Genomic DNA, 26590 nt, shown 5'->3' with positions numbered 1-26590 from the left:
GCCTGGTCCTTCTGCTCTGGGTGGTCTACTCACATTTTTATTGGTAAGGGAGGTCTCGTATTGCCAGATAACCAGGTCCAGGGGCCTTTGCAGGGCCAATATGGCCTTTATGGTTCCTGGGAAGCCTGGCAAAAGGGAGGAGCTAATCACAAGTTCACTATAGTCAGATGACTAAGCCAAGTGCAGCTAATTCTCTCAGTTTCCAGGTAGTCTATACATGTATGGATAAATTAACTTTTAACAAAAACAATATGGGAATATGAGAGTTAATAAAGAAAATAACTTCTTTGCATGTGAACATATGTGCATGTTTAGTAGTATGTGTGCCATGTGGTATGTGTATGTGTGTGTACACCTGTGAGCAGATGTGCCCTCCACACATGCACACATGAGAAGGCCAGAAAAGAATATCAGGTGTCCTCCATTATCACACACCTGCATATTTCCTTGATAATCCATAAGGTTTAGTGATTCTCTGGTCTATCATCTCCACTGGAATGGGATTACAGTTATGTATGTCCACATACAACCAATTACATGGGTGCAGGGAATCAAACTCAAGACAAACCATGCCCTCCGAGGTCCTCATGCTTGCAGCAAGCAATTTTACCAGATGAATCATCTCTGCAGCCCCATCAAGAACATTTTTATTGAATAATAATGAGCCACATAGACAAACAAATGAAAAATAATGAACCCATGTCATGCCTTACACAAAGTTAATTTGAAGTAGATGATAGATTAAAGTTGATGCTAAAAATGTTATAAAAGAAGGCAAGGGGAAAATTTAAATATCTAGTGAAAAACAAATATCTCCTGGCCATAGAAAAAACATTAGCCTTTGAAGGAAAAATTGAATATGATAAAAATAAAGAATTATTTTTAAAAGTCACAATAAAGAAACTGAAAAGGCATGCCAAGAAACTGGGAGCTAATACAGAAACAACCATCTGACTGATTACTTAGGCCAAGAACATTTTAAGGACTCCTATGAATTAATAATAAAAATAAATAATCCAATAATCAAATAAACACTTGTAAAAACAAAATAACAACTCCTCATAAAGAAGTGTTTAATGTCATTATGCAAATTGGTACTATACTTAGATGCCATTTTTTCATAAACTAAAATAAGAAAGAAAAACATGGGGCTGGTAAAATGACCCATTGGGTAAAGGCACATGCTTGCATTGATTGTCAGCCTGGGTTCAATTCCCAAATACCACTTACATATGGTTGTACAAACCAGCTGAAATTATCATGCATTATTGGAGCATGAAATTATTCAACCACACAAAAAACTAACTTGGAAGTTTTATATAACATGAAAAATACTTACATATGAGCCACTAGCTTCAATTATTTCCAAAAGAAGGGAAAATACATATCATACTAAAATATAGTTGTATAAAATTGCTTATAGGAACATTACCCATAATAGTAAAAAATAAGAAGCAATCTAAATGTCCATCAGTAGAAGATTAAACAGCAAAATGTATCATGTTCTTATAGTACAGAACTATTTGTCAATAAAAATACATTTAATATATACAAGAATGTACAAAGGGTTACACAAATATGTTAACCAAAAGAATACTGAACCAAACATTACTGTAGAAAAAAAAAGAAAGAAAAAAATGTATTACAATAAACTAATGTGTTATGTTTCAAAATGCTTGTGAGTTAATAAAGCCAATATAAAAAGTCATTAAATTTGACAACGTATAAAATGTGAATATTTAAAATAATTGCATAAAATAATTTTAAGAAAAATATTAAAAAAATTTTAGAACAAAAATGCCTAAAATAAATATTTACAAGTATTGCATAGCAATAAGAAAACTATTAGGGCTTCAGTAATTAACTGAATAAACAAACATCTTACACAACTAACTTACGAAAAGGAAAAGGCACGTAAGCAAAGGTGGCCAACCTCATACTCCCTTTCAACTCTTCTCTCTTTTGCTTTTCCACACGTATGACTCTTGTTGCCAGCCTTCTGGACAACTAATGTGGCCAGAGGATAATTTTTCCCTCAAAAGAATTATTATTCCCCCCTCGTTTCTTTTTCCTAGAGTCAATAAAAATTGTCCTAGTAGTACAGCTCCCATATCGTAACCACAAAGTAGCAAGAAAGAGGTGAAAGCCAAAATGTGTACGAAACATGTGTAGAAACACAGAAGAATTTGGTTCTAAGAGGGCATCAGCACCCAAATCAATTCCACTCTTGCTATATGGCCAGAGCAGACTATTAGCTGCCCTGCCTCTGTCACTCATCTGTATATTGCCTTTAGACATTCTCTCTCTGAATGTGGAGCTGTTTTATTTGTTATTGTTGTTGTTGCTGCTGCTGCTGTGTGTGTGTGTGTGTGTGTGTGTGTGTGAGAGAGAGAGAGAGAGAGAGAGAGAGAGAGAGAGAGAGAGAGAGAGGGAGAGCCCTAGCCATTCTCCAGGCTCTGGTCCCCACAGGACTGGGTTAAAGACTGGCATGGCCAGACTCAGCTGCTGACTTGCGTCCTGGGGAGTTGAACGCAGGCACTCTCCGTCCTCCCACACCCTCCTGCATGTGGCAAGTATTCTTGCCACTGATCCACCTCTCCAGGCCACTTTTGTTATTTTTTAAAATATTCTATTTATTTATTTCATAGAGAGAAAGAGAGAGGGAGAGAATGGGCGTGCCAGGGCCTCCGGCCACTGCAAATGAACTCCAGACGCGTGTGCACTGTTGTGTATCTGGCTTACGTTGGTCCTGGGGGAATTGAACCTGGGTTCTTTGGCTTTGTAGGTAAATGCCTTAACCACTAAGCAATCCCTCCAGCCTAGTTTTGTTATTTTTAAGCAATTGTATTACTTACCACACACTAACAAAATTTGGAAAACATTCAGAATCAAATAGCTGTCAAATTATACAACAAAAATACTCCATTTCTTTATAATTTAAAATTTACAGAATTTGAATGTATAAACCTATGAAATAGAATGAATTGGAATATATATGTTTGTCACTTATTACCACAGAGAATGTAAATTGAGAGTTCTGTTTTAGAGATTAATATGTCACTATATAGAGACCACAATTGTTTTGTATAATTTAGTTTTAAAAACATTTTGTCATATTATGATGCACTCATAACTATTGGTAATATTACAGTACTTCATCTGCTGCCAGTAACTATAAAAAATAATGACATTGTATTTTGCTTCCACTCTTTAAGTTTCTCACATATAGTCACTTTCAGAAGAATGTTACCTGTATCATTATATACAAGGGGTTTTGGGAAATGTTGTTCCCAAAAAGTGTAAGCACCAAATTGAAGGAGAGAAAAAAAAATCAACTCAGCTCAATATGGAAAAGGTTATGTGAATTGTGGATACATATACTGTTCAGAAGCCTATGAATAGATCTACTAGTACCCTGAGATGAACTTTAAAATCTACTTTACCATGGTTGAGGCAATAAAAAAAAAAAAAAAATCTCCATCTCTCAGAAAGTCATATTATCAAAACTCTGACACAACAGAACCCTATTGAAATGTTGCTTTACCTACACTAGTATGAACTTAATTGTGCAGATCACACATCAAGAAACAGTAATATATCACATGAACATTAAATTATTTTACAAAGCTTTCAGGAATATCAAAATGTTTTATAAACTACACATAAAATTTAAATCTAAATGACATGAAAAAAACCTAATAGACCTAACAGTCCTCTTCTGGGTCGCAAATTACTAGTAATATCATCCTGGTATTTATTTCACCTCTTTGGACATCTTGTTTTAAAAAGTAATTATTCAGGGAATGGTCTTAAAGCTCAGTGGTAGAGTATTTGTCCAACATTCACAGACCTTGAGTTCAATCCACAGCCCCTAAAAATATACCACGTAAGGTCTAGAGATACAGCTCATTCATTAAAATGCTTGCCTCACAATCATATGAACCTAAGTTTAATCCCTAGTGCCCATGTAAATGTCTGGCGTGGTGGCAGCACCTACAATCCCACCGCTGGAGAGGTGGAGACAGAGATCTCTGGAGTCTGCTGGCCAGCCCATCTAGCATAATTGGTGAGCTCCAACACCATAAGAGACCCTGTCTCAAAGGAAGTGGGTGGCATTCCTGAGGGTGACACTCAAGACTGTCCTCTGGCCTACAAATATATGCATATGCATGCACACACACACATTCACACCACACAATATACACACCCCAAACAAATTCATTTAAACTCTAGCCCATCTTTAGTACCCACACAATAGAAACAACAACGTTGTCTGACTTAGTCACTACCTAAAAAAAAAAAACAAAAAAAACACTTCGTTAATATTAATACATGATAGAACAAACATTGTTATAACCAGGCTTCTATCACAGGAAGGGACACCAGAGGGACAGGGAAGTGTTCTTTACAAAGGTCTTTTGGGGTTAAGATTGAATAGGAAAGTATCGTTAACTAGTCACAAGGAGCAGTCATCCCTGAGGAAGTGGGAATGACACAGAAGAGACTAGGGACGCTTATGGATTTCAGAGAACGCAAGGGAAGGGACAGTATGTACAGAGAGGCCAATGGTGATGCCAGAAGGGTAGTCAAGGATTGGATAAGAAACAAGAGTAGAGGGCTGAAGAGATGGCTTAGCAGTTAAGCGATTGCCTGTGAAGCCAAAGGACCCGGGTTCGAGGCTCAATTCCCCAGGACCCATATTAGCCAGATACACAAGGAGGTGCACATGTCTGGAATTCGTTTGCAGTGGCTGGAAGCCCTGGCATACCCATTCTCTCCCTCTGTCTCTCTCTCTCTCTCTCTCTCTCTCTTTCTCTCTCTGTAGTTCCCAAATAAATAAAATAAACAAAAAAATTAAAAAAAGAAACAAGAGCTGAAATTCTAATTTTTGTAATCCCCCCAAAAATTTCCTTGGCAACTAAGAAGCCAAACTAGAAGCAAAAAGATCAACAATGGGCTGAAGATATGGCCTAGCAGTTAAGGTGTTTGCCTGCAAAGCCAAAGAACCCAGGATTAATGCCCCAGGATACATGGTAGCCAGATAAGAAAGAAGAGAGGAGAGGAAAGGAAGGGCCAGCAGAAAGGAAAGAAAAATAGAAAGAGGAAAATATTCTGACCTAGAAATCTGAGTAGATGGTGTTCTGTGTTCATAAAGAAATAATGGTGACTGCAGCCAAGCATACTGATGCCGGCTTCTATTCTTTGCATACCTGTGTGTGGTGATTTGATTCGGGGGGCCCTCATAAGCTCACCAGTTTTGAATGCTGAGTCCCCAGATGATGGCAATTTGGAGGTGGAGCCTTGCTGGAGGAGGTGTGTTGCTGACAGTACTTTATGCTTTATAAGGCCTAGGTTGCCAGTATTGGTTTGTCACACTCTCTTGCTGCTGTTGTTCAATTGATGTTGGCTGGGAAATGATGTCCACCCTCTGCTCATGCCACATTTTCCCCTACCATCATGGAGCTTCCTCTTGAGTCTGAAGGTCAAAATAAACCCTTTTCTCCCACAGGCAGAGAGAGGAGAAAAACAGGAAAAAAGATCCAAGGACTTGCCTAAGGGCTTTGGGAAAGGGATTCTCTTTCCTGTAAGTCTGGACCAAAAGCCCCCTCAACTCTCCATGTCTAAGATGAAATTGTGATAGACCCTCCCTGAAAGAATGGAAATATATGCGGCTGTGGATATGGATTAGCAGTTACGGCATTTGCCTTTGAAGTCTAAGGACCCGGTTCAATTCCCCAGGACCCACGTAAACCAGATGCACAAGGGGAACATGCTTATGGAGTTGATTTGCAGTGGCTAGAGGCCCTGGCATGCCCATTTTCTTTCTATCTGCCTCTCCCCCATTCATATAAATAAATATTTTAAAAATGATTAGATATATGACTCATGAAACAATTCATCAGATCCACTGAGTTCTTTTTTTTTTTTTTTTTGCATTGCTGTTAATGCATGCACTTTTTTTTCTATGCTCTATGCTCCACAGCTTGCCATTTGCACCTGCGTGAAGAACTTTGTTAAGTTCTCAGGTCTGTACTCTCATTTGTGGTATTGGTATTCCTTATGACGAAGACCTATGCTTTGTGTTAACTTACAATTCGCCACATAGAGTTTTTCAATGGAGAAGAACTTCATGCTTAGTTGGTCATTAAACACCTGTGCTGCAACCATGGGTTTCCTGCCTCTCTTCCTTGAAGTACTTATTGCATTGTCATTGTATTCTGAGCATCCTATGTTGTATACCATCTCCAACCTGATGATATTAGCCTATGACAACCAAACAAGGAGATGTTGGAGTGAGGGATAAGTAGCAATGTTAACAGTTCTTATTCTTTTTACAACATGAAAATAAATGCACCTATGCTCTCTAAGTCACAGTGTTTGACCAGAGACAAAAAAAGCATTCTAATCTTTCTTCACAATGCCCTTCAGAAATCTCAGCATGTGTGCATGCATAGACTGTTATCTTTACAAACTAATAAAAATCAGTCACTGAGGAAATGTACTAACATCCATCAACACAGAGAGCTATTTGCAGTCTGAGGCTCACCAGGGGCACAGATGGACGGTGAGGAAAAACTGACCAGGCAGAACCTAAGGACCATATAATCTTCACAAAAGATAGGTGGAAAAATGTTTTTATACAATGTGACATTTTATAGAACACATTCAAGTTAGCACTCTCAGGAGGGGAAAGCCCATAAACCAAAAGATTCCAGTAGAGCATGATTATGGAAAGGACAGTGAGTGGCAAGATGCTTTCTATTGGATCTGGCAATATTTCTACTGACATGAAATTCTAGTCTGTATTATTGAATGAACAATAATCCAAGGGAGAGCTACATTTTATTAGGTTAAGCAAAACAGAATTGACTTTGTACTTTTCCCAATAAAATGTGAATTATTAAAAAGTCCCTGGAGTTATTAATGCCTTTATCTGAATGTCAGGCACCAAGAAAATCAGAGACAATATTTTAAGTTAATTTCACTCTTCTAGAAAGTTCACTTGCTACAAATGAGGGCTGTGTCTTCTTATGAGTGTTTCCTACACTGCTTAGCAAAAAATATATTGTGCACATGAATGTTACATGTGGTGTGAGAGTAGCTAATGAAAGGGCTGAGTTCAGAATGGACATTTGTCCACTCTGACATGAAGTTCTCTGTTGTTCTGCCTTCCTCACTTCAAAACCTCCGTAGTGTATCTCTTGCTTCTCTCTCTGGACATGGTCTAGAAATCTGTCTTGAAAAAAACATATTATTTCTGCCTGGCATGGTGGTGAATGCCTTTAATCCCAGCATGCAGGAGGCAGAGGTAGAAGGTTCACTATGAGTCCAAGGCCACCCTGAGACTACAGAGTGAATTGTGAAATCCAGGTCAACCTGAGCTAGAGTAAGACCTTACCTATTAAAAAAAAAAACAAAAAAAAAAAAAACTAAAAATGTTTTAAAAATAATTTTAAAAAATGGGCTGGATGGATGGCTTAACAGTTAAGGTGTTTGCCTGCAAAGCCAAAGGATCCAGGTTCGATTTCCCAGGACCTATGTTAGCCAGATGCACAAGGGGGAACACACCTCGAGTTCGTTTGCAGTGGCTGGAGGCTTTTACACACCCATTCTCTCTCTCTCTCTGTCTCTCTGTCAAATAAATAATAAATAAAAATACAATATTAAAAAACATTATTTCCTTTTTGCATTCACATATCCATAATATTTTATATACAATTGGTACAGACCTCCCTTTATGTAAATGTATATTTCTGCTTTCTAAATCAATACATCCAGTGATTCTGAAGGACATCTCTGTGAGAGGAAAATGACATAGTAGAGGGGAAAAAAAAAAACACAATGGGGGCCTTTGCCACATAAGTCACTGGAGGCCAGAATTAGAAGCCAGAGCATAACTGGTGTGCACATTTTCCCTCCTTTGTATCATTTGCATAGCAGCCACACTTAATTCTTTCTGTGGGTTCTATATGCTCTTTCCCCAAAATCTTTACATAGAACAGTACTTAAACTTTAAACAGAAAAAAGAAAAGAGACAAGATGAAAATGAAAATTGAGTGAAATAGAATTGGGTGACTTCTATCTATAAGCTCTTTTGTTATTGATTCTGTTTTCCATAAGAATATGTCATTTCCTTAGCTACTTGAAGATAGCAGCTAAATAATACTGTCACCACCTCATTTGACACAGCGATATGTTTCTAGAACTGTTCTAGGCACGATGGTTCATAGAAAGTTTGCATGGATGGCGAATAAAGCACAAATTAATCAGCTTAGTTAAGGGGAGATTAAAAATGAGAAAAGAGGGGTCTGGGGAGATGGGTCAACAGTTAAGGCACTTGCCTGCAAAATCTAAGGACCCAGATTTGATTCCATAGAACCCATATAAAGTCAGATGCACAAAGTGGTGCAGGTGCCTGGAGTTCATTAGCAGTGGCTGGAGGCCTTGGCATGCCCATTCTCTCTTTCTCTCTCTCTCTCTCTCTCTCTCTCTCTCTCTCTCTCTCTCTCTCTCTCTCTCTCTCTGTCTCTCTCTCTCTCTCTCTTCCTCTCTCCCTCTCTCTCTCTCTCTCTCTCTTCCTCTCTCTCTCTCTCTGTCTCTCTCTCTCTCTGTCTCTCTCTCTCTCTTCCTCTCTCTCTCTCTCTCTCTCTCTCTGTGTGTGTGTGTGTGTGTGTGTGTGTGTGTGCGTGTCCTCTGTCTTCTCTCTGTCTTTTTCTGCATGCAAATAAATAAAAAAAAACTTTGATGAGAAAAGAGACTGGCAAGTGGGTGAAGTGCTTGCCACACAAGCATGAGGACCTGAGTTTAGACTTCCACCACTCATGTAAACTGCATGAGGGCCTGCGTTTAGATCTCTATCACTCATGTTAACTTTTGGATATGGCAGCATACACCTGTAATCCCATTGCAAGGTATGTTGATAGAAGGATTCCTAGAGCTTGCTGAATAGCTAGATTAGTCTAACAATTGAGCTACAGGTTCAGTAAGATTCTGTCGCAAATAAATAAGGTGAAGTGGGATAGAGGAAGACACCAGACATTAACTCCTGGCCTGTCCATGCACGCTTATACATGTGCTTATGGGCTCATACATATGCATGTCTATAGACATATTTACATAATACACAATAGAAATACACCATAGACACACACACACACTTAGAGAGAAAATTAGTAAAAATTAGTAAAGCCCAATTTTGATGATATTGCCCATAATTTGGATATAGAGACATCTAAAAAAATTAATGAAAATATTTATTTATGACATTTTTGCCTTTGACTTTCATTTTCTTGCCTTCTAAAAACTATTATATTCTCTCTTTCTCTCTCTAAAAATTTTACTGCTGAAAACTTCTAAAGCAATTAATTCTGTTGTACTGAGAAAGAAGGAGAATAACGGTCATGGAGACCAGTATGGCACCATGGGCCTGAGAAAGAGTATAGGCCAACCGGCATGATCTCTTAAGGTGTGTATACATTATTGTGAGTGACCATTGAAGAACAAAATGTACATGGTCTTATATCTCTCAGAGATTTATGTGCTTGTATACATTTAACAAATTTTAACTTGAAACAAAAAAATGTAGCATTACTGCTTAATTGAGTAGAGATAAAAGTTAAAGAAACCAAACATATGGCTTATAATTTGATTTTTAAAAAAGAAAAGAAAGTGTTCACAATGATCACTTCTTATCACCTAACTGAGCTAATTTAAAAATTTATATCTAAATCTATAACAAAATCTAAATTTCTTCTGGGAGGGGAAAAATCAATCTTGTCACCAACGTAAAGAATAATGTTGTTATCCTTATGCAGTCTTGCAAAATCTTTGGTATATGAAATTCTAGCATTTATGTACAACTAAAATTTACACAGATATAGAGATAGAAAAATGATAGATAAATAGATAGATAGATAGATAGATAGATAGATAGATAGATACATACATACATACATACATACATACAAACATACATACATACATACATAGATACATACATACATACATACATACATACATACATACATACATACAAACATAGATGATTGATAGACAGACAGACACAAACAGAGATAAAGACAGACTCTTAGGCTGAGGTAGAATTATACAGATCACTGTGGCCAAGAGTGTTTCTGTAAGATATTAAAATAATTAGTAATTTTGGTGCAGCCTTTAGTGAAATAAATTCTAAAGATGAAGGTTTACTCACTACAAAAGACTTTTGTAAGGGGAGAGAGCTGGAGAGATAGTTTAGCAGTTAAGGCACGTTCCTGCAAAGCCTAAGGACCCAGGCTCCATCTCTCTCCAGATCCTGTGTAAGCCAGATGCACAAAGGTGAGGGAAGCACAAGGTCACACCCACCCACTAGGTAGCACAAGAATCTGAAGTTCAACTTCAGTGGCTGAGGTCCTGGCACACCCATTCTCCCTCTCTCTCTCTCTCTCTCTCTCTCTCTCTCTCTCTCTCTCTCTCTCTCAAAAAAGAAAGAAAGAAAGAAAGAAAGAAAGAAAGAAAGAAAGAAAGAAAGAAAGAAAGAAAGAAAGAAAGAAAGAAAGGGAGTGAGAAACATCATGCCTCCAGTCACTGCAGATGAACTCCAGTGTACACTACTTTATGCATTTGGGGAATCAAACCCAGGGTGTCAGACTTTGCAAATGTGTCTTAAACCACTGAGCCATATTTCCAGTCTCACAAAAAAACTTTTCATTATATAAAATACATATAGTTCTAAAAGAATTTCATATCATATTAATAATTTTAGAGTTGTGTTAATTATGTTAGTTGATATGGGTTGAAGAATCAAAGCACAGGGCAGCTGTGCCTACCTGGTGGCATTCCACTTGCAATGTTGCCACTTTCACTGTCAGCGAGTGCTTCCACACAAAGACTGTGAATGTTTATTGGATGTATTTTTCCCCCAAGTTTATGAAGTTGTTTCATCGACAACGTATTTTACTTTATGGTGAGTATTCTATGGAGTTTGATTTGTCTAAGCCACAGATATCACTATTTAGTATTCTAAACTGCCAACTTCATCTTCCAGCACAAATGAACATGCCTTTCTCTCACATTAATGCATTTTTAGAGTACACTATGACAACTCCAGGTGGTGTGGTTATCCATCGATAATCCCTTCACAGAGCGCCTGCATCTTCAGAGGTGATGGTAGAACCCTGCTGTATCCATGCTGATGGAGTAATGAAGAGGACATGCAAGGCAGGAGGCACATGCAGCATTCATGATCTTTGCCCATTTCTTAATTATATTAGCTACTAACACTGCTGGCAGGGCTGTGTACACTCTTCTGCTGCATCATAATTATAATTAAAAAGTTTTAGTATGTGGTTTTGTGTTGTGACACCATCGATCAAAGTCCATTTTTCTGACGTGTGTAGCAAAGGCAAAGTGTTCCACACAGGTTATTTCTGGAATTGTATTACTTACTATAATAGAGTCCTGTCATGTCTCTCTATTGTACCAACATTACCTGCCCTGCTATGGCTGCTAGTGCTATATCCACTTTTCTAAGATCTCCAGCATACCCAGTAGAAAATATGCTTTAAGAATTATAATTTATTGACAAATATACACAATGTAAATTTGTTCTTCTAAATATAGTTTAAATCCTAAAACCCCAATCTTCTATACTTCTGAGTTTATTTAAAACATATGCCTGGCATAACTGGTCTTCAGAAGACAGAAATAGTTTCAGTATTTCCTTTCATTAATTGCTTAATAGTCCAAAAATTCCCCACCTGGGCAATATCAAGTGTTTATTTTTAAGAGATATATGTCTATTCTTTGTTGCTCACTTTTCTACAAAACATGTTTTGGGGGCTGGAGAGATGGCTTAGTGGTTAAACATTTGTCTGTGAAGACTGAGGACCCCAGTTTGAGGCTGGATTCCCCAGGACCCACGTTAGCCAGATGCACAAGGTGGTGTATGCGTCTGGAGTTCGTTTGCAATGGCTGGAGACCCTGGTGTGCCCATTCTCTCTATTTCTCTCCATCTGTCTCTTTCTCTCTCTATCTGTCACTCTCAAATAAATAAATTTAAATTTAAATTTAAAATTTAAAAAAAAAAAAAAACATGCTTCGGGTAACACATAGTCTTCCAGAAGGGAAAAAACTTCTCTAAAAAGGACAAAAAGTTGAGAACTATTTCTTTTGTGCATTTGATTCCATGTTGAGGCTGCACAAGGGTTTCAAGGACAGAAAGGAGGTTGAAAATGGAAACTGACAACATGATAAAGTAAGTTGGCTGGAATTTGACAGAAAATTAGAGCATCTCAAGTGAGTTAAAGAACACGATGTGTGCTTGCAGATGAAGCCTTACATAGAGAGCTTTCTTTAATTGTAAGGGGAAAAATTCTGTACTATTACCAAACTTCATTTCTTTCTCACAATTTAACTAACTGCATAAGATTTGACAAACTATACCAGTGCATTAGGAAAATCAGTCACAATTACTGTCAAATGCACAATGTTCTGCTCTAAAAACCTTGTGAAGTAGATCTATTTGAAAATATAGCAGTGAGACTGACCAAGCCCTTACTAGTAATAAGGGCTACACTGTTTGAAATAAATCTGTTATGATCATATTCTTCATATTTGAGAAGTTGAAGGAATGGGTGTGTAAATTTGACTATTTCTAGTAAGCTGCAATCCAATTGAAATTCTCAAAACTGGCAAAAAAGAATCAGGGATGACAGGAATAATTTTAAGTTTTCATTTTTTAAAAAAAGATGAATTATCTTCAAATTTAAGTTATATAACAGAAATGCAAAGAATAATATCATTATAAATGCTTTTTCAAATTTTAACATGTTATGGGTACCAATGTAGATATTCAAAATCATCTATAATTCTGTTTCAATAGATGATAGATAGATTAGATAACCAGATAGATATAGACTACTCTTTCTCAAAGTAAAAGGCCCGTAACTTAAGAGCAAGTAGTGAGATCTCCAAATAAACTAGTAACTAAAATATTTATGTAGATGTTTAAACTGTAGGTAGGTGAAATAGCATTTGCTTCTAAAGTAAGTCAAAATTATCACTGGATATGTGATATTTTTCTTAAGTCTAATTAGGACTCTGTAATTTTATAACAAAAATCCTCCTTGTTTATTCCAAATGTTCTAACTTTCATTAAAATTTTCTAGGAATACTTGCTAATATTTTGGAAGATGTGGCAGACATCCATTCTCAAATGTTTTATTTGCCAGTGGGGAGTGAGGAAAGATATGACCACTAAAAGGTACTATACTGGAAATATTAGTGCCTGTTACTCATTTTAATAGAATTGCTAGTTCACATGTGACTTTTAACTCCATTATCAAAGTATCTGTGCATATCACAATTCTAGGGAGAAGGTCACATCTTAAAAATATACATTCTAGGGCTGGAGAGATGGCTTACTGGTTAAGGGCTTGCCTGTGAGGCCTAAGGACCCTGGTTTGAGGCTCCATTCCCCAATATCCATGTAATCCAGGTGCACAAGGTGGCACAAGCATCTGGAGTTTGTTTGCAGTGATTGGCAGTCTTGGTGTACCCCTTCTCTCTCTCTCTCTCTCTCTGTCGCTCTCAAATAAATAAATAAATAATAAAATTTATATATATCTATAAAATTTTATTATTTTATTTATTTATTTTATTTATTTATATAAATTTTATTTTTATTTATTTATTTATATATTTATTTATACATACGTACATACATACGTACATACATACATACATACATACATACATATATACATTCTGGAGTGCGTGTGATAATAAGCTTTTGGGAAATAACAGAAGAATTACAATCAATTTTTTAGTATGTCATTATTCAAATAAAAGTGACAGTAGGATAGGTTTCCCCAGACATTGACCCCTCATATGCATCTCAGCTCATCGTAGAGTAAACATTACCCCTGCTTAAAAGTGGCTGTACTGACCTTTGTTGAGTGAATAAGTGGCTTTTGTACCTTTCCAGGCTGCCCAACACATCATAAAAGTTGTCATTAATTATGACTGTCCTTAACAGCCTGATCAGGGACCTATGGGATAAAAAAATGTACATATACACACATACACAATGAACTGTCTGCCTTCTACCACACACAATGCTCTAGGCAACATGTTGTTTATGAAATTCTTCCAGTTAGACCACCCAGTCCTACAATGAATGAATCTAACCAAAACATAGAAGAGTTATTAGGATCAGAACATCAAATTGAAGTTATGAGCAATGCAACCCTGACCAACCTATTGATAGAACTTGCAGGAAAGCAACAAAGGACCGATAATAGTGTGGATGCTACCATCACTAAGCTAGAATAAACTGGTAAGAGATTGGAAGGAGGTCAAAGAGAGGTAAGAGTTTGAGGGAGAGTGAAAAAAAATAGGACCTTAAAAATCAGCTGGCCATACTAAATGACGACATAAAGAAAGGCAGGGATGAATTCCAAGAATCATAAAGAAAATCAGAAAATGTTGTGAAAAGGGAGCTAGGCAGAGTAATAGAAATGATACATAGAAAAGTAGCAGAAAATGCAAGCTTAATTGAACAAGCCCAAAACTCTCTAGAGGCCCTCAAGAACAGAGTCAGCAAAGTGGAGGATAGAAACTCTGATCTGGAAGACAAGATGGAAGAAACAGTTCAAAAGTTCAAAAACTTCAGTAAGTTCAAAAGTCCCTGAGAAAAGAACATGAAGGAATTGTGGGATACACTTAAATGTCCTAATATCAGAATCATTGGAATACCAGAAGGAGAAGAATTTCAGACCAAAGGCATGGAGAACTTATTTAACAAAATAATTGAAGAAACCTTCCCCAGTCTCTTAAAAGAAAGGCCCATCAAGATACAAGAAGCCAACAGAACTCCAAACAGACTGGACCAAAGGAGAAACTCTCCAAGACATATTATCATTAAGAATCTAAACATTGACACCAAAGAGAAAATCCTAAAAGCCGCTAGGGAAAAACAGCACACCACTTTCAAAGGTAACCCCATCAGAATTACTTCAGACTTCTCAATGGAAACCCTGAAAGCTAGAAGGGCCTAGAGTGAAACTCTCCAAAGTCTAAGAACCTATGGCTTCCAACCCAAACTACTCTATCCAGCAAAAGGATCCCTCATAATAGATGGTTAAAGAAAAACTTTCCATGACAAAACTCAGCTTTACAATTATATGAACACAAAACCAAACCTACAGAAAGTATTTCAGGAAATTCTCCACAAAGAAGAAAAAAAAATAACCAAACTCAAATGCCTACAAGAAGCAGATCACAACAACCAAACCCAGAGTAGGCACAAAAATCTTCAAAGCCGATGAAAACACCAACACACATCTACCACCACAATATGGCAGGGATCAAATCAAATCTCACAGACATTACCCTAAATATTAATGGCCTTAATTCACCCATCAAGAGACACAAGCTAACAGGATGGATCAAAAAATTAGACCCCTTAATCTGTTGCCTTCAAGAAACCCACCTCTCCACTAAAACAGACACTTCCTCAGGGTAAAGGAGTGGAAGACAATATTCCAAGCAAATGGGAATAAGAAACAAGCAGGTGAGGCTATATTAATAGCGGAGAAAATAAACTTCAAACCAAATATAATAAAAAAGACAAAGAAGGATATTTCCTACTCATCAAAGGAACGATCCATCAAGAGGATATTACAATCATAAATGTGTATGCACCAAACACAGGGGCACCAAGTTCATAAAACAAAACCTATTTGACAATAAAAAAGAAATAACCACCAACACCATCATAGCTGGGGACTTCAATACACCATTATCAGTAATAGACAGATAATCCAAAAAGAAGCTAAATAGGGAAGTAAGAGAGCTCAATAAAACCATAGAGCACTTAGACCTAACGGACATCTACAGAACTTTCCATCCCATCCACAGACTACACATTCTTCTCAGCAGCCCATGGAACATTTTCTAAAATAGACCATATACTGGGTCACAAAGACTGCCTCCACATATTTAGGAAAATTGACATAATTCCCTGCATGATATCAGATCACAATGCTATATTGCGAGAAATCAACAACAAAAGGCCCACCAAGAATGCCAATGGCACCTGGAAACTGAACAGCCCACTTTTAAACAATAAATGGATAGTGGATGAAATAAAAAAGGAAATTGCAAAGTTCCTGGAATTGAATGACAATGAGAACACATCATAGCAAAACTTATGGGACACAATGAAGGCGGTCCTCAGGGGAAAATTCATAGCACTCAATGCCTTCATAAAAAAGTCAGAAAGATCCCAAATCAATAACCTAATCATCTACCTAAAGGCACTGGAAATGAAAGAAAAATCCAACCCAAAGAGTTCCAGAAGGAAAGAAATAATTAAAATCAGAGCAGAAATTAATGAATTGGAAACCAAGGAAACAAGACAATTGACAAAACAAAGAGCTGGTTCTTTGAAAAAATTAATGAGATTGACAAACCCCTGGCCAATTTGATCAAGCAAAAAAAGGATAGGCTTCAAATTAACAAAATTCAAAATGAAAAAGGAGAGATCACAACAGACATAAGTGAAATTGGGAGAATCATCAGGACTTATTTCAAAAACCTCTACTCCACAAACTGGATAATGTGGAGAGATGGATAAATTCCTGGACACATACCATCTATCAAAGCTAACCTCAGAGCAGATTAATCACCTCAATGAACCCATCACAATTATGGAAATTGAAAATAATAAAAAAAACCTCCCCAAAAGGAAGAGTCCAGGACCAGATGGCTTCTAGCTGAATTCTATCAAACCTTCATGGAAGAACTCAAACCAATCTTCCTAAAACTGTGCCACACAATTGAAGAATGGGAAAGATACCCAAGTCCTTTTATGAAGCTAGTATCACCCTAATTCCAAAACCAGGTAGAGATGCCGCAAGAAAAGAAAACTACCGGCCTATTTCCCTAATGAACTCAGATGCAAAGATCCTGAACAAAATCCTTGCAAACTGAATCCAACAACACATCAAAAGCATCATTCACCTTGACAAAGTGGGATTTATCCCAGGAACACAAGGGTAGTTCAACATACAGATATCTGTCAATGTAATACACCACATAAACAAGGTTAAACATAAAAACCACATGATCATTTCAATAGATGCAGAAAAGGCCTTTGATAATATACAACATCACTTCATGTTCAAAACATTGGAGAGAATTCGCATGTTTGGTTCATATCTTAACATAATAAAGGCAATATACAAAGCTCCAAAGTCCCAAATAATACTTAATGGAGAGAGACTGAGGAATTCCCATTAATATCAGGAACAAGACAGGGTTGTCCTCTCTTACCTCTGTTTTTCAATATAGTATTGGAAGTCCTAGCTCAAGCAATAAAACAGGAGAAGGAAATAAAAGGAATACAATTTGGAAAGGAAGAAGTTAAGTTAGCTCTATTCGCTGATGACATGATTGTATATGTAAGAGACCTGAGAGACTCCATCCCCAAACTTCTGAAGGTGATTAACTCCTATAGCAAAATAGCAGGATACAAAATTAATGCACAAAAATCAGTAGCATTTCAATGTACAAATGACAAAGAAACAGAGAAAGAAATAAGGGACATAGTACCATTTTCAATAGCAAAAACAATAAAATAAAATACCTTGGAATAATGTTCACCAAGAAAGTGAAATATCTATACAATGAAAACATAAAAACACTTAAAAAAGAAATTGAGGAGGACTTGAAAAAATGGAAAGACCTCCCATGCTCCTGGATAGGCAGAATTAACATTGTGAAGATGACAATCCTACCAAAGGCAATATATAGACTTAATGCAATTCCAATTAAAATCCCTAAAGTGTTCTTCACAGAGATAGAAAAAATGATCTCAACTTTCATATGGAAAGGCAGAAGGACTCATATATCCAAACATATCCTCAGCAAAAGAAATACCTCTGGTGGCATTACCATACCTTATCTAAAGATATATTACAAAGCCATAGTAATAAAAACAGTATGGTACTAGCATAAAAACAGGAATATAGACCAATCGAATAGACTTGAGGACCCAGACATTGGGTCAAGCAACAATAGCTACTTGATATTCGACAAAGCCCCAAACAATATAGGCTGGAAAAAAGACAGCATATTCAACAAATGGTGTTGAACAAACTGGATAATCACATGCAGAAAATTGAAACTTGATCCACAAATTTCACCATGCACTACACATTCAAATCCAAATGGATGAAAGACCTCAATATAAGACTGGAAACTCGAATACTACTGGAAGAAAATTTAGGAAGCACTTTCCATGATATAGGAATGGAAAAAGACTTCCTGAACAAAACCCCAGTAGCTTACAATCTTAAACAGTCACTCAACCAATGGGATCACATGAAGCTGAAGAGTTTCTTTATAGACAAGCATACAATAAGCAAAACCAATAGATTACCCACAGAATGGGAGAAAATACTTGTGGGTTATTCAACTGATAGAGGCCTAATCTCTAGAATCTACAAAGAACTCCAAAATCTAAACAGTAAGGAGTCAAACACCCCACTCACAAAATGGGACAAAGAGATGAACAGGCAGTTCACAGAGGAAGAAATACAAATGGCAAACACATACTTAAAATGTTCATCATCCCTAATCATCAGAGAAATGCAAATTAAAACAACTATGAGATTCCACCTTACCCCAATAAGGATAGCAAACATAAAAAAATCAATCAAAAATAAATGCTGGTGAGGCTGTGGAGAAGCAGGAACACTCATCCACTGTTGGTGGGAATATAGGCTGGTACAACCACTTTGGAAAGCAATATGGAGACTCCTGAAAAAGCTGAGATGCCAACAGACCCAGTTATTCCCTTAATGGGCATCTACCCTAAAACCTTCAAACCACAGGCCAGAGAGATTTGCTCAACCATGTTTGTAGCAGCTCAATTCATAATAGCTAAGAGCTGGAATCAACCCAGATGTTCATCACTAGAAGAATGGATAACTACGATCTACACAATGGAATTCTACACATCAGTAAGAAAAAAATGACACAAAGAAATTTGAGGAAAAATGGGTGAACCTGGAACAGATCTCAGTGAATTTACCCAATCACAGAAAAAAAAATCGTCACATAGTCTCACTCGTCTATAGCACCTAACTTGAATCTACCCAAGATACCTTACACACCCATGAAACATCTCATGGGCTAAACACTAGGAGGGATGGGGAGGGAAGGGAGGGCATTGTAGGGTTGGGAAACACTAATCTAGACCCAAACAGCAATGGTACCATAAAATTCTACTTTCTAAAAGGCAGACCAAATTGCTGAATCTTCACCAGGCCCTTACAGGAAACACCGGAACCACAAGACACTGGAGAGGGTAGGATCAAGTCTAACTTAAATCCTCTACATCTTCCCTCCCTCCCTCTCCCTCTCCCTCTCTCTCTCTCTCCCTCCTCTCTAACTTCTATATGTTAGTTACCTTTTTTCCTCATTTTCTTAGGGGACACTGACCTGTATCTCCTAGTACCAGCATGGGGCTATTACCCACAAAGAGCTTTTGATCAGAGAAACCTACAAGGTTTCCTAAAAGAATGACAGATTTCTGTCAGAGTACTTGATGACCCACCAAAGGTTAGTGGTAAGACCCTATTGCTGAAGACACCATATGCAGCTGACACGAAAATGGAACGGCATGGCTAGAAGGCAGGAGAGAGTCAGTCCCCAGACAGTCAGCATGTCTAGTGCCAGAAGGTGCTACATGGGTGGCTGGGGGAAACGACCAATATCTGTCCAAGCAAATCATGGTCCAACCTACTTAGCAGCAAATAACCTGATGTGATGCCCACACAAGTGCATTAGTGGCACACAGCCATGGTAGGGAACCAACTGCTCTTGATTCGGCTAACTGATCCCCTCAGTGGTATGAGACCCATAGCTGGAGCTCAGAAACAAGTCAGAACCATATCCAAATATAAGACCACTCTCCAATATCAAGATACCATCAATCATGGGCTACAAGAAGGCCTACAGGTATTAAACTCTCTATTAAAAAAAAGTAAGGGCTATGTCATTTGTCCTGGAGAATCTGCTTCTCTTTTTCAGATAGATGCAGATCCTAAGGAGAGAGCCACTGCATCATACCTCAAAAGGGCCCCAGCTGAAACTAAGGAAAATTGGCAAAACAAGCAAGGGTGCTGTTTTCCTGATGAACCGGATACCAGCACAAGGGGGAAGGAGACCAATACAGAGAAAAATCAATGCCTACCAAATCAGAGAGCCAGATCCCCAGAGGCCCCCAACTCCTCATCACTAAAGCAGACCAAAAATGAACCCAACATGGCTCAGGGACATTTTGCGGAAGAGGGGGCAGAAAGAATGTCAGAGCCACATGTTGGGTCATGATATACAGAGACATTTATGGTACCAATAACTGTGGGCTAACTCCACAATGCACGACCCATATACCTCAACAAGGACGGGCCAATGGGGAGGGTGTAGGTCATGGATGAGCCTAGTAATAGTACCAAACTGCCTGAACTTGCAGAATAGAAAACTAATAAAAAATAATAATAATAAAAACACATTCCAACTTAAAAAAATAAATAAATAAAACACCCATGTTGGCATCTACTTCAAAAAAAAAAAACAAAAAAGAAAGAAAAGAAACAATGGAAGGAGAGTCTCTGGATTATCATTAAGCTAGTAGCTATGTGATTATCTCCAAGAAGCAAAGACCTAATCTCAAGAGAAAGCGCTCCCATGCAGTCACAGAGTAGTGGGAACATTATTCCTCTTCCTTCTGTTTATCTTAAACTCTATACCATCTTCTGGTTCTTGACATTGGTAGGATAGTTGAACTGATGGTTACAATAATTCAGATTGCTGGACCCTCTCTGAAGGGCACAGGTAGGGATCACTTGTAAAGAAAGAAGGAACATCATGAACCATTTTGATGTAGTCACAGACAAAATAAGGAACCTCATTGCCTCTTTCCAGCAAGGATCTTGGAACAAAGGATTGTGGAGTATCTATGAGCATTATGTTAAGAGAGGAATACACACTGTCTTTAGATGCTTGGCCTGAGTTCTTTATTCTCCATCTAATTAGAGCATAAAAGCAATAGCATCATAGAGTAAGCTTTTTTAGCTTCACCGTTTCTCAAATCTCTAATACAGTACCCACATGTCATATATCCTGATTCCAAATGGCTAAGCCAATAAACACTTCAAGATGTATTGATCCAGTCAAGACTGATCAAACAGTATTTTTTATAGTTTGAAAATCTTCACAAAAAATATGAAAGGAATTCTTGCAGTGTGAGTGACCCTCACTGTTACACTGAGTAACATTAGATCACAAAGCATGTTGCATAGATGAAATTCAAACTTCCTTAACCTGGACTGGCTTCAGGACTCAACAAATATTCTTCAATTTTACAAATCTTACCTCTGTATACAGTTCTATTGGGCTTCAAATTCTCAATCTTATAAACTTCTAAAAGAGGAGGTACATTTCCAAAATTAAGAAAGAAGAACAGGACTGGAGGTATGGCTTAGCAGTTAAGGCACTTACCTGAAAATCCAAAGGTCCTATATGCTTCCCCAGGACCCAGATAAGCCAGATGCACAAGGTGGTACATACTTCTGGAGCTCATTTGCAGTGGCTGAAGGCCCTGGTATGCCCATTCTCTCCCCCCGCCCCCCTTTCTCAAGCATGTGTGCTATCTACTTCTTTCTTTACTTCTCTCAAATGAAGGAAAGAAAGAAAAAAAATGAACGAGTGAATAAAAGAAAGAAAGAAACACTGATTCATCTTGAAATATATGGGTATCATATAAGCAGCACAGATAAATGCCCATAAAATTTCAGAACAGAGGTATCCCCTTTTGTTTAGTTTCTCAAGAAAATGAAAAATGGCACCATATCAGATTCTTTCAATAGAAATGATGGTATGCCAGGGAGATGATTGACGTTCAGACTCAAAAATGAAATAATCAAAGTGGGATGTGAGAAAAATTAACTTTGAGAAGAGAAAAGATATTCAAAGAAATTTTATTGTAGTTTCCATTCCACAGCAATACAAAATATATTTGGACCTGTATGTGGTAGCTATGAGGGAAAGTTGTTGGAATTCACTATGCAAAACAAAACAAGTCATGAAAAGTCCTAAGGCTGTAAGTAGCATTATGGAAGCCGTCCTTAAGAAAGAATGACCTTTACCAAGTATGTGAAATGCTGTAGAAAGGAGGCAAGTAAAAGAAAGACAAGTTCAAGCTCAGGGTAATGCCAGTAAATCTATTACTGCTGATACCACTGACGTAAAGGGATGTTGCCGCTGCATTTATGATCAGGAAGTCTACAGGACACATATGACTGGTGACATCTTTGCCATAAGCTGGGGATAAATACCAATGGAAAACTACTTCATGGACAAAGTATTTAAATAAAATAATACTTGCAACAATGTAGAACACTGCCTTATGGAGGGTCACAATAAAATAAACATTAATTATTATTGTTACTACTGTTGTGGTTATAACAGGGATAGTGAGAAACCAAACATCCTGAAATCAAAGCCCAGTTATCTTCCACTGTAATAAGCGTATCACTAAAAATAGGAGAGTCAAAAGAAGGAGATTTAGAACAAATAGAAGAACATGAATGAGAATCATATCAGGTTGATTATGGAAGTATTGGTTTCATATGGAAATAATCAGTAGACAAATAATAGCAAAATTCTATGTGGTAAGTCCTAAGGGAAGCTCACATTTTAGACTCCAACAGTAGGTAAAAATTTATGGAAGGAATTAAAAATGAAGAAATTCAATGAGTGGTAAGAGATTTCTCCAGTGCCTATATTTATAGAATGTGAGGATTAATATTTATTGTTAACTTGGATTTGGAATCTTATGGGAATCACATCTCTGGGTGAGTCAATGAGGATGTTTCAAAGGAGGTTTAGCCGAGTAGGAAAGACCCACCCTGAATGTGAATGACACCATTCTATGAGCTGAGGTTCTGAAGTGGATTGAAAGAAAGAAGGAAGGAAGGAAGGAAGGAAGGAAGGAAGGAAGGAAGGAAGGAAGGAAGGAAGGAAGGAAACAAAGAAAGAAAGAATTTTTTTTTATGTTTTCTGATCATCTCAGATATGGGGAGTCCTGGATGCGTGCTTGTGCTTCCATGAACTCCACCATGCCTTCCCCATCATGACATACTGTACCCAATTCAACCACAACCCAAAATAAAGTCTTCTTTAAGTTGCCCTTTTAAAAAAAATCAGGGGGTACATACATCATTTTCTCAAATTTATTTTTTTATTTGCAAGTAGAGAAATACAAACAGTGAAAGACAGAGAGAGAGAAGAGAGCGAGTGAGCGCATGGGCACACCATGTCTTCTAGCCATTGTAAATGAACTCCAGATGCATGTGCCACTTGGTACAACTGGCTTATGTGGGTATTAGGGAATTTAAATCATGTACTTAGGCTTTGCAGGCAGGGACCTTAACTGCTGAGCCATCTCTCCAGCCCTTAAGGTGCTTTTTGTCAGGCATTTTGTCACCGCAATATAAAAAGTAACCAATTCAGAGGGTTATAGGAGGAAGCTGTGGTCAGACATAGAGGAGGTTTAGGCCACAGGAAAAGAAATGCAGCCATTGGAGAGATGGCTTAGTGGTTAAGGTGCTTGCCTGCAAACCCTAAGGACCCAGGTTCAATTCTCCAGGTCCCATGTAAGCCACATGCACAACGTGGTGCTTGCGTCTGGAGTTTGTTTGCAGTGGCTACAGGCTCTGGCATGCCTATTCTCTTGCTTCTCTCTCTCTCTCTCTCTCTCTCTGACTCTAATAAATAAATAAAATATTTAAAAAAAAAAAAAAAGAAATGCAGCCAGGCTACTTTAGGAAGCAGAGTTTATCTAGTTGAAGATGGGATGAATTTCTAAGATTTCTGGGCAGGTGAAAGAAACAGTCAATGAATGTAAAGATGCAGAGATGACAAAATGTAATATTTCCTAAGGAGATCAATGGAGACATGCTGGGCCTTGAGAGGCCCGGACTGAGGCCTAGTGGAACTTCCTGAGTCTAGCTAAAGTTTGGCGACATGTCTCTGGCCAGCTATGACTCAGCAGGGCGCCTAATGGCCTCTGGCCTGCTACTTCCTGTAGGAGTTGGAGTTCCTGGAGGCATGCATGTGCTTAGAACCAATCATCTCAAAAGTCACGGTATGCTATTGGCCCTTACACTTTATCCCCTCCTGAGATCCCTGCCTTCGTTCTCAACACTATATAAATACCTGCTTGATACAATAAATTGAGCTCCTGCTTTGACGAGACTCCTGGCTTGGTGGTGTGTTCCTGGCCCTAGACACTCACCCTCCTCCTCAACCCCTTGGGAGGAACCAGTGGGCCTGGTCCTGCCTCAGCACTACCTGCTGGAGAGCCCAGCAGAAAGACTCCCCCATCAGGAAGTAATAGACAGATCAGAACTGGAGGAAGTGACTTACAGACTGGGAATCGTGAATCCAAGTTGTATATAAGAAAAGGCTCAGATGCAAAAACAAAGGAAAAGGCAGACAGCCAGCTCAACCATGGTTACATTCCCCAGAAATAAGGGAAAGACAGAATTTAAAAAAAAAGAGAAAGTTTCAGGACAGAAAATCTAAAGCAAAGCAGAAGCAACTCAGTTTAGTGTTTTCATATACTTGTAAATCTAGACTCAGCAGATTCTGACTGAACCACCAGCTTTGCAACCTATCAGGGTGTTTTGTCCCTCTGTGTGTTGCTCTCCATGGGAGAACTGATAGAATGTAGCACACAGGCTTCTGTCTGAAGTAAATGAGCTGGTTTCTGAAAAGTTCAGTGCAAATATGACCCATACACAGGCTCAAAATACACTAGCATTTCCTACTAACTGTGGATAAGAAACAGACTAAAAAGATTTTACAGCTGGCTAGAAACCAGATTGCAGGTTTATTTTTTTGCATGCACAAAGCCAAGACATAGTCTGCCTAAGAAATTAGAATCACTCAACATACCATGTGACCATTGTTCTTTAGGAAATATTAAGGTGTTTATGTCATTTAACAAAATAGTGATATGATTAAAATTGGCAACAGTTAAAATCTTTAAATACTAAGCAAAGTAGTTTGGATAAAGAAAGCCTTGTTAAATTCACTGCTATTACTATTTTTAAAAATATTTTATTTTTATTTGTCTATTTGAGAGAAGGAGGGAGGGAGGGAGGGAGGGAGAGAGAGAGAAAACAGGCATGCCAGGGCTTCCAGCCACTGCAAATGAACTCCAGATGCATGCATCCCTTGTGCATCTGGCTTACATTGATCATGGGGAATTGAACCAAGGCTCCTTGGCTTTGCAGGCAAGTGCCTTGACCACTAAGCCATCTCTCCAGCTTGTATCACTATTTGTTTTAGAAAGGAATCAAGATAGTTGTTTATTTTTAACAAAATACTTTAAAACAGTACTTCACCAGCTTTTTATATATGTAAAACACCAGGAAATTTTATTGAACTATAAACTACTGATTCATTAGTCTTAGATGAGGCCCAAAATTCTGCTGTCTTAAAAAAAAAGAATCTCATCTGGGCCTTGTGGTGCACACCTTTAATCCTAGCACTTGAGAGGCAGCAGTAGGAGGATCACCATGAGTTTGAGACCACTCTGAGAAAACAACATAGTAAATTCCAGGTCAGCCTGGACTAGAGCAGACCCTATCTCAAATAAAATAAAATTAAAAAAAAAAATCTCATATATCCCAGGCTAGCCTCAAACTCTATATGTAGCTGAGAAGCACTTTGAATTTTTGAGCATCCTGTTTTCACCATCCTTGAAATTGTGGCATACACATCCACTCTACCTCACACCATCATATTTAAATTCAGGTTATTATTATCAAAGTTGGGAATAAAACATATATAAAACAATATTGGTTTCCAGAAATGACAGGAACATCCTATAAGTCAAATCCAAGCCTCTAACTCACTTCCCTCCCTACATGTCTAGAGGTTTGCTAAATACCAAGAATTCTGTAAGCAACGATCACATTTGCTGAAAATAATTGCTATTTTCTATGTCTGTTCAGGCATAATGCTCTGAACTCCAGTACAAAACAGAGCAACTTCAATTAACAAGTGCAATAACAATATTATTCAGTCCTATGTAGATTCATTTTTACCCCAAGGATATTACAACTCATCACAAACTTGGATATTGTTCCTATAACATCTGCCATCAAAACCAAAATCACACACTTAGATCCACATAAATCACAACAAACCTGCTGTCCCACAGCAAGAGTCAAACATCTACCCTATGTCATGGCCTTTTAAAACATTGAGATAATTGATGGATAGCCTTCTTTGCTCTTCTCATCTCCAAGGTTTTGCTTCAGAGCAATACCACATGATGAGTCCACTGTTCGTGATGCTAACATGTGAATACTGTTTTCATAATTTAGCATGCAGCATGCTGGTCTAAATCGACATGTTTGTAAAGGATTCTATCAAGTCAAACAGAGGAGAAGAGAAAGTCTGACAGCAGGCATTTGTTGGATATGGCCAAATCTCTGTTGGATCCTACTTT

This window comes from Jaculus jaculus, chromosome 7, assembly GCF_020740685.1.
Source record: "Jaculus jaculus isolate mJacJac1 chromosome 7, mJacJac1.mat.Y.cur, whole genome shotgun sequence".
Classification (NCBI taxonomy): domain Eukaryota; kingdom Metazoa; phylum Chordata; class Mammalia; order Rodentia; family Dipodidae; genus Jaculus; species Jaculus jaculus.
The sequence above is the reverse complement of the archived record's forward strand: the minus strand, read 5'-3'. Positions refer to the sequence as shown.